The sequence below is a fragment of the Apus apus genome, chromosome 1 (assembly GCF_020740795.1).
Source record: "Apus apus isolate bApuApu2 chromosome 1, bApuApu2.pri.cur, whole genome shotgun sequence".
NCBI lineage: Eukaryota > Metazoa > Chordata > Aves > Apodiformes > Apodidae > Apus > Apus apus.
Window position 1 is genome coordinate 30,475,723 of NC_067282.1, and position 8,821 is coordinate 30,484,543.

Here is an 8,821-nt window from a genome sequence, read left to right on the forward strand (position 1 = left end):
ACCATGGAGAGAAAATAACAAAGGAGAAAGATTTTTAATAGTTGTTTTTTGTAATTGCCCTTTGGATTCATGGCCAAGAGCACTTTTTCCATCTCAGTATCAGGTGCCCCTTTCTGAAAATTTGGTGTCTGCTAGCCTGGGTCCTCCATCCACACGTAGGAGCTAATAGTTGGTGTCTGAGCTCCTGTGACACTCTCTGAGAGAACTCTTAGATTACCAGAATAAAAGATCTCTGGTGCTTTCCAAGGAACAAGAGTGTTGCAGAGGGAAGCAGCATTTTGCTTCACGAGTGTATTTATTTTTAAAGTGGATTTAAAAAATGCTTGGGCATTCTATTTGAACATGGATATTGGTAAAAAAATGTTAATCTCCAATGTTTTGAGACTGATCCTGATATCAGTGGTACTGGGACCATGCCAGGCTGGTACCCCATCTCCTTTGTCTATGGGAGGGCTTCCCACCCTCTGGCATGTTAAGTATCTGGGAGATCCCCCTGACATAAACATCTTGCTGGAGCCTCTGCTACATGGTCAGATGTGATGTAAGAAAAGCAGTTATGTTAAAAGGGATTCTCCTCTTTTGGAAACAACTGAATCATTGAAGTTAGAGGCAGAGTAAAACACAAGCTGTTCTTGCTGGAGGATTATGAGATTCAGTTGGGATTTAGGGACAGAAATGCACAGAGGATTTCCTTTTAAAACCCCTGTGCTTAAGTACCTGTTCTGTTCCTATGCTAAAAACTAAAATCTCAGGCTGGTGGGCTGCTTTCTGAACTTTTTGGGTGTTCAGGCTCACCCTGCAGCATCCCATAGGCAGTGTGATGTAGTGGTGTGCCGTGCCATGTGCTAGAAATGTGGCTCTGTTGTGGAGTTTCTTGCTGAGGGTGCTGCAATGGTCTCCTTGGTCATGAACAGATAAAATAAGTGGGGGCAAGTCACTGGTGGAGGATAACACAGGATGCTGGTACCTGCCTCCTACCCTCTGACTAAGGAGAGGGAGTCACTGGCTGGGTAGAGGCAGCTCAGGGTTTTGGCAAAAGTGCAGATAACTGATGCTCCATCCCTGTGAGCCAAGAAGAGGGCCAAGACATCAGCCCAGAGACACTCCTGGGCTGTAAGGCCGAGGCGACATCCCTGTGACCCACTTTGAATTTACCACTTAATTCATCTTCTCCAGCGCTATAAATAATTCAGCCTGAGCCAGTTCAGTGGTGATGAATAGGACAATAAACCCTGCACTGCAGAGAAGGCTACAAAGAGAGCAGTGCTTTTTAATTGGGTGTCGCGAGGTGACAAGGAAAAGCAGAGAAAACTCACTTAAAGCAGTGCACAAATGTCGCTGAGCACAAGTTCTTTAGTGGCTTTGAAGTGTCCTAGAGTAATTCAGCCCTTATTGAAGGATGGTGTTTCACACAGCGTTGGAGGTTTGAACCAAAAGATTGCTTGTCATCCCAAAGTTCTTCATGCAAACTAATTTAGCCTCATGGAACTACTGTGAAGGTCCTGTTTTATATCTGGTGAGGTCTCGGTCTAATTCATTTGTTCTGCCTCTTTGAGAGCCTGGTAAACCTGGAAGGCTGTTGGTAGGGAGGTCCATTTATGCTCCTGCCACTTTGTGCTTGGATCCCTGCACAACACCTGTTTCCCAGTTAAAAGATGCTTTCTTTGCATTTGATACCTAACACTGTTAGGTGTCCTTACTGCCCAGGAGTGAACTACAGAAGGAGAGGAGAAGGCTCTGGGGAGACCTTACAGCAGCCTTCCAGGACCTGAAGGGGGCTTACAAGAAAGCTGGGAAAAGAATGTTGACAAGGGCCTGTAGTAATAGGACAAGTGGAAACTGTTTCAAACTGGAAGAGGCGAGATTTAGATCAGACATTAGGAGAAGATTCTTTACTGTGAGAGGGGTGAGACACTGGCACAGGTTGCCCAAAGAAGTCGTGGCTGCCCCATCCCTAGAAGTGTTCAAGGCTGGGTTGAACAGGGTTTTGAGCAACCTGGTCTAGTGGGAGGTGTCCCTGCCCATGGCAGGGCAGTTGGAACTAGATGATCTTTCAGGTCCCTTCCCACCTGTTTTAGGAAAAGCAGGAGCGACTGCAACGGCTTCACAGGGTTGGACCAGGAGGTTGTCCCAGGGATATCAACTGTTTAAAAGCTGTCTCCAGCTGATGGTCTTGCTCATGACCGACTGCCACCAACACCCCTGGTCTCAAGGGAAATACAACCTGCACTGTCATCTGGGATACCAAGCGAGTCTTGAAAGCAGGAGTGAGCAACAGGAGGCTGGGAAGGATAACACGTCCCTGGAAAGGGTAGCACCTCCCTGGGTTGCTCTGTGAGCTTGCGCGTGCCCAAGCATGGAAAATAACCAGGCGTGCAGGAGGCTGGGTGCTTTGGCAGCAGAGCAGAGGCTCAGCATTCCTCCCTGTGGTTCTGGGGAGATCTGGTTCAGGCTTTCTGGTTCACTAGAGCTGCAGTTTCATTGTCTGAAGAACATCCCATGTGTTATGATTTTCTGCTCCGGGATGAATTGGGCTCAGAGCTTTAAAATTACCATTTTTTTAAATGTGTGCCTATATTTAGCTTAATTTTTAATGGTCTGCTAGACTTCTCTGTAGTTAGCTAATGAGATCTGGTTCAATAGGTTACTGTGCTACATCCGTGTCCGGTTTGACTTGCAGTGCTGAGAAAACTGGTGCCAGGGAATCTCAGAGCCTGTTTTTGTACACTGCTTATTCTGCACTGCTCCAGGAGCAGATGTGCCTCGGCTCTTTCCCCTGATCCCATCCAAGCGTGGAGTCCCAGGGTGGCTCATGGAAATGGCCTGCTTAATTTTATAAGCCTGGGATTTCAGCTTAGGGTCATGGGTGGTGGGGATGTAACCGGAGAGGATCCAAGATCCAGTGAAACCACTTCTTGGCTGTTAATGGCTCCAGGGAGTAATGATAGAAAAGGTTTCTCCAGTCTGTGGCGCGTGCTCCTCTGGGAGCTGGGATTGCTGAGCAGCCTGAAGTTTGGTCTGCTTCAGTGGGATCTTGGCCACTGCTAAGGGAGGCATTACAGGACACAGTGTGGGAGAGGAGGGGAGGGAGGAGGGTGAGAAAGTTCAGTCTCTTTAGCCAGCCCACCTTGGATAGATGGCTTTGGGAATGTAATTGCCTATTAAGGGCAAGCAAATGAGAGGCTGCTGATTTATAAATACCTACCATTTATTTGGAGAAAAGACCCAAGAGACAGATGTGCCACCAGCCACTGGTTGCTGGACTCAAGAAGATGTTTATATCAGCAGCTAATGACAGTATCTAAATATGCATCTAAATCCATAACTCCAGCTGTAAGCATCAAAAGGGACAACCATAATAAAAGTGTAGTTTGGCATTGTGTCTTTTCACCGAGAATCACTGAAGTAGAGATTTTCATTCTGAGGTGTGTAGTTGAGCTCCAATCACTTGAAGATCTCTTTAAATTCAGACCAGCATCCCCCTGAGACTGCACGGACTTTATGCTATAGCCCTTTCAAATTTGTACTAAAAGTGCTCTTCCTAAATCCATTTTCATCAGCTGATATTTGCTGTGTCCCAAAAGAGGGAGCAAGGTTGCATCCCACCTCATCTTGGTTAAGTGAGACAGTTTTGCTCATGAGCTTTTTTTTTTTTAATGGTTTTAGCTGCACTACCAGGAAAAACTGCATTGCCTGCAGATTTACATAGCAGTACATCAGAGAAGGAGCATAAATTCAGCAGGCTAATGGGGACAAAGGGTCGCGGGAACAGACCTTGGCAAACAAACTGTTATGAGGAGCCCAGTCAGTACCTGCGTGGGGAATGTACCACTGCTGCTGCAGAGTGAGAGTCCATGCTCCGTTGCAGCTGAAATGCAACCCCTGCAGTGCTGGAGTTGGAGTTTCTCAGGTGGATGAAGTTGGGGTGAAATAGATATGGGAGAGGAAGTTGTGGACGCTTGTAAGTGCATGGGTGGGGGAGGCAGTGCCTCAGGTTTTTTCACCCAGGTGAGTCAAATCCCTAAAATCACCTCCCTATCTCAACTTGAGATGCTAAATTCAGGATTAATTTTCAAATTGCTCTCCTCAATGGATAAGCTTTGGCCTCCAGAAGTAGGACCTGTTCCTCTTTGGGACAGGAAGCCCCAGTATAAGAAGTCAAACCCCTGAAAGAAACCAAAGCCCTGGTCTTTCTCCTTGACAAAGCAGACATCTTTCACCTTGTGTTTTCTGTGGAAGGTAGGCTTGTCCTAGATATATCTTTAGTGTATGGCCCTTTGGGTACCTTGATGTCAAATTCCTAATAGAGCTGCTTTGCCTTTCAAAACAAGGATCCCTTCTTTTGCCTGTGAGGGTGATGACCTTATAGGTCTCATTTATGGGTTCTCAGAAGCAAAGCTGATGAGTGCTCTGTCAGCACCACTGTAAGCAAGAAGGTCTGATGGGGTGGTGTTGATGTAATTTGTAATCAATCACATCATTTTCAAGTGGCTGTGTAGCATTCAGGCAGGTCATGGCTCCAAAATGCTGCTTCACAAATTTAGCCTTGGGTCTCTCTTGTTTCCTCTGCAGCAGTGTCACTATGTCTGTCTGGCAACCTTGGACACACCCCTTGCAGCTCTTAAAGGCTAAAAGTGAGTGTTGCATCTGGTTTGCAAGTAGAGGGATCCCAACATCTCAGGAACTTGTCTTGGAAGCCTTGAGTAATGCTAGTGGTCTTTTTATCTCAATGAAGCGAAGACAAGTGCACAGTGGCTGAAGAGCACCCTGAGTGTTAAGCTAGAAAACTACTCCTTGCAGTCCAAAACAAATATGCCTTTATAAGTGGAAGGAGTGCTGGAAATACCCTAGGGGGCTTGTGGCTTCATCCTTTCCCTCTGTTAACATTGTGGTGAGTGTTCATGCAAGAGCTGCTGCCTGCCATCTTCCTCCCTCCTTCCCCCATCAGCACGGCAGCTGCATCCAGCATTGTAGCTTCCCGTAATAGCAGCTATAACCAGCCCTGTAAATCAGGCTCTGTAATTATGGGACCCAATGTGGAATAACAGGATGAACATATTGGTCAGCAGCCACTTTGAGGAAAACATGCCAATACATAGAGGGGCCCCAGTAGGTGCTGAAAACAAACAGTACCGAAATCCTGATCGTCCTAACAGTTTATCTTGGTGGTGATTTGTGCTTTTTCTGTCTCCAAAAGTAGCTGAGAATTGGCTCCTTCCTTCTCGCCCTCCTCTGTTGCCTTTGCAATGAGCCACTGTAAATGCACAGTGAGCCATGTCCCGTTGCAAAAGAGTTTGGAAATTAAAACAGCAGGGAAGGCTTCAATTTCCCCTTCCATCGTCTATGATGGACATTTGCAAAAGTGTCCCAATAAAAGGGTCTGGTATTCTGCAGAGCACTGGTGTTGCGCCCAGGAGCTCAAACTCTGTACTTTCAGGCTCTTAGTCATCAATAAACAGAGTGATTACACGCTCTTTCTGGATGTGCTGTCTCTTCTGCAGGGAAATAGTTTGTTGCCATGGATATTGCTTTGTCTCAAGAGACACGTAACCAAACTGGAGTTAAACAGACCCTTACGGGTCAACATTTCCGTAGGAGAAAATGCAGATCTTGAGACTTCTTAGAGTTATTTTAGTTGTCCCTGACGCAAGAAGCACGAAGCATCCAGAGCTTCACCTGGAGAGGCAAGGGATCCCCCTTAACTATAGAGAAAAATTGAATAAATTTTGCAAATTACTTTGCCCAAGCCCAGAAAGGTAAAGCAATCTCTCTGATCTCAGCAGCCGGAAAGATCAGGTAGAAGTTTCTCTATTGTTTATTCTTGACGATTTGGAACTACTGTTTCTTGCCAGTCCTAATTCTGTTTTTTTTAGAAGTGCCTTTCAGTCCGGGGTTTCCAAGATGTGTCATGTTGCAGCTCATAAATGGACTTGTGTTCTGGGCGAACAATGGCTGTTACTGTATAACGTGGAGATTTGATAAAATTTGCTAATGAAAATGAGCAGATCGAGTGGAGAGAAGTTTTCGGTTTCTACCCAGGAGCAAAACTCCCACTCCTTGGCTTATGAATTTCATTAGGTGGAACTAATTAAAGGGATGTTTCTTATTACCAAGATGAGAAGCGGTCCAAGAGGAGTCCAGGGAGGTTTGTACGCTGCAGCACAATTGCTCCGCTTCTGAATGCTGCGAAAGCGTTGTGTCCTATTTAATTTGACATTCCTTGTGTTTGTTTCTCTTCGTGACTCATAGCACAACACTGGCAGCAGGCCTAGGAAGTAGGTTATGGGATCTGGCGTGGGGACACTGGTGGATTGTATTCCAAGTGTTGTGCTTACATTGCACCACCAGCCATGAGAGCATCCAGCGAACTGCGTTCGTACTGCCCAGCAAGCTGGTGCCTTCAAAAATCAGATGGAAAGCTGCAGCAGAGGGCCAAGGCAGGCTTGACTTAGCATTTAATTTGCCATGTCTCTTAGCCTAGCTTGTTTCAGATGAAACAGTTCAGTATGTGAATAAAAAAAGTCCCCCAAAACATGCACCTCTAACAACCTTTTATTCACCTCTGCGCCTTGCTGTGGCATTCCACTTTTAAGTGACAGGTTGATCCCTTCCAGCCTCTCACCCATCCCCTGATAGGGATGCTGTGCTGCAATCATCACACCTGCACAAAAATAGGGTGATGAAGTGCTTGTTGGCAGAAAATCCATGAGGGTTCTGATTTTACCCAGTGACAGGAAGTAAACGTTTTCACACTGATGGGGACTTCCTGGCTGGGGGGGGATACAGTGGGTGGCAGCAGCTCTGCCTCAGCCCTTCAGCTCTCAGTCTCCCTGGTACAGCTTGAGAGCTCAGATCTTTGCTCCCCCTGGCTTAAGCTAATTAAAAGACAAGGGCATCATGCTGCTCTTGTGGACTCTGAAGCTGAAAAGACTAGTGGTGTGTCTTGGGAAAGACCATGTAGTTTATCCAACAGTGCTTTTAATTTGGCCTTCTGCAGAATAAAGAACATGCAGCAAATCAAAGTGTTTAGGAGAGTCTTTTGGCTTTGCATGGATATTTCACAGCCAATAAAGCCAACAGGGCATAGAATACAACTGGACAGTATGTATGTCAAACCTTGCTCCCTTAACCTGACCCTGCTCTGTAGAAGGACCAGAGTCAGGATTAATGTTGTCTGTCTTTCTTTGTTGATTCTTCTCAAAAAAGACAGGTGATTTCTTGCACCTTGTTGACACAAAATGAGTGATATTTGGGGAAAGACCCACAAGAAGTGATAATTTTGATGCAGAAGAAAGAAAAGCATCAGTAAAAAGATACTTGTCTGTAGTGCCTCCGATAATCATATCAGTGTCACTGGAAATGGTGTGTGCATTTTGCAGTGCAGGTACCAAGAGGGTGTGTGCATGCATGTGTTCTGCTGGATACAGAGCTGAGACCTCAACTAAATTAAAATGACTTTAGTTCTCTAAATTTATGGGGAATTTAGAAAGTGACAGGTCAAGTGCAAGGTGCAACAATTGTGTTGGCTTATGAAAATCTGAGTACCAACATTAATTTTGAGTGATTCAAGATTGATTTTTAAAAAATATTAACCAGAAATCAGCTCAGCAACTATTTCCTATTGCCTTTCTTGGCACTTGTTTTCTTAAGAGAAGAGTTTCTAAAGAGCAGGTCTGGCATTCAAGGTGACCACCTCAGGGTCAGCAGGAGCAGTACAAACATAGCTCTTCTATTACTCCACAACATCCAGCACCAAAGAGAAATAAGTGTTTCCTTGGGAATACAAGACAGCACATACCCATCCTCTCAGGTGTTGCAGGAAATGCTTCTTTGCATTTTCTCACACTCTCGGGCACTCAGGGAAAATTTCAGAGAGCACTTAATTCTCCCTGACCTGAAATGGCTCCTTTTTTATTTTTTGCAAGCTGTAGGTGTGGAACAACAGCGTGTTATTTACTGTTGGTGAACTCACATCATCTCCTCCCTCCTTTCCTGCAGTTGGAGAGTGCCTGGTGGGCCGTTCCCTCCTCCTTTACATATAATTGCACAGTGAAACATCTCTGGAGTACCAGAATTCATGGAAAAAGTGAAATTTAGCAAGTCATTAATACGTTACTTAGGTTTTTGTTTTGATGGTTATTTTGCAACTTGGAAACAAAGACGAAAGCCAGCGCCACGCGGTCAGCCAGCTGGGGACAGGCCAAAACCTGTAGACACACATGCACTCACACTGTCTTCTTCTTCTTTTAAATTCTCAACAAGATTTTTTTCTTTTTTTTTTTTTTTTTTCCCAAAGCTTCCTAAACAGCTGTCTGGCTTCCCCTTTGGAGAAGAGGAAATGGAAGACGGGAGCCGTGACCGGGGCTGTCGGAAGCGCCCGCAGACTGGCCGCTCCAAGCGCCTTCTGTCACAGCAGGCTCTCTGCCTGGGCCATGCTAGAAAACAGGTCCCAGGAATGGCTTCTTCTGGTGTCAGATCCCTTTTCTCTGGGGTGAAAATGATGGAAAACATATGACGGCTGGAGACATCCTCCAAGTTTACATTTTTTAAGCATGTTCCATGTTTCAATGTTAAGTGCAGCGAAAGGGCAACATTTCTTGTGCTGCTGTGGGTCCTAGAGCAGATTAAGGTCCATAAATGTTGTTACTTTGATTGTTGCATGGTCCAAATCAGTTCAGTGCTAGTAAAACACTGCATTATCTGTGAAAAGCAGCCTCTGTGTCCAGCCAGGGCTGTCAGCTCTTTTATGCTCACTTTGACTTTCTCTGCAATCATAGAATCGTAGAATGGTAAAGGTTAGAAGTGACCTTAAAGATCATCA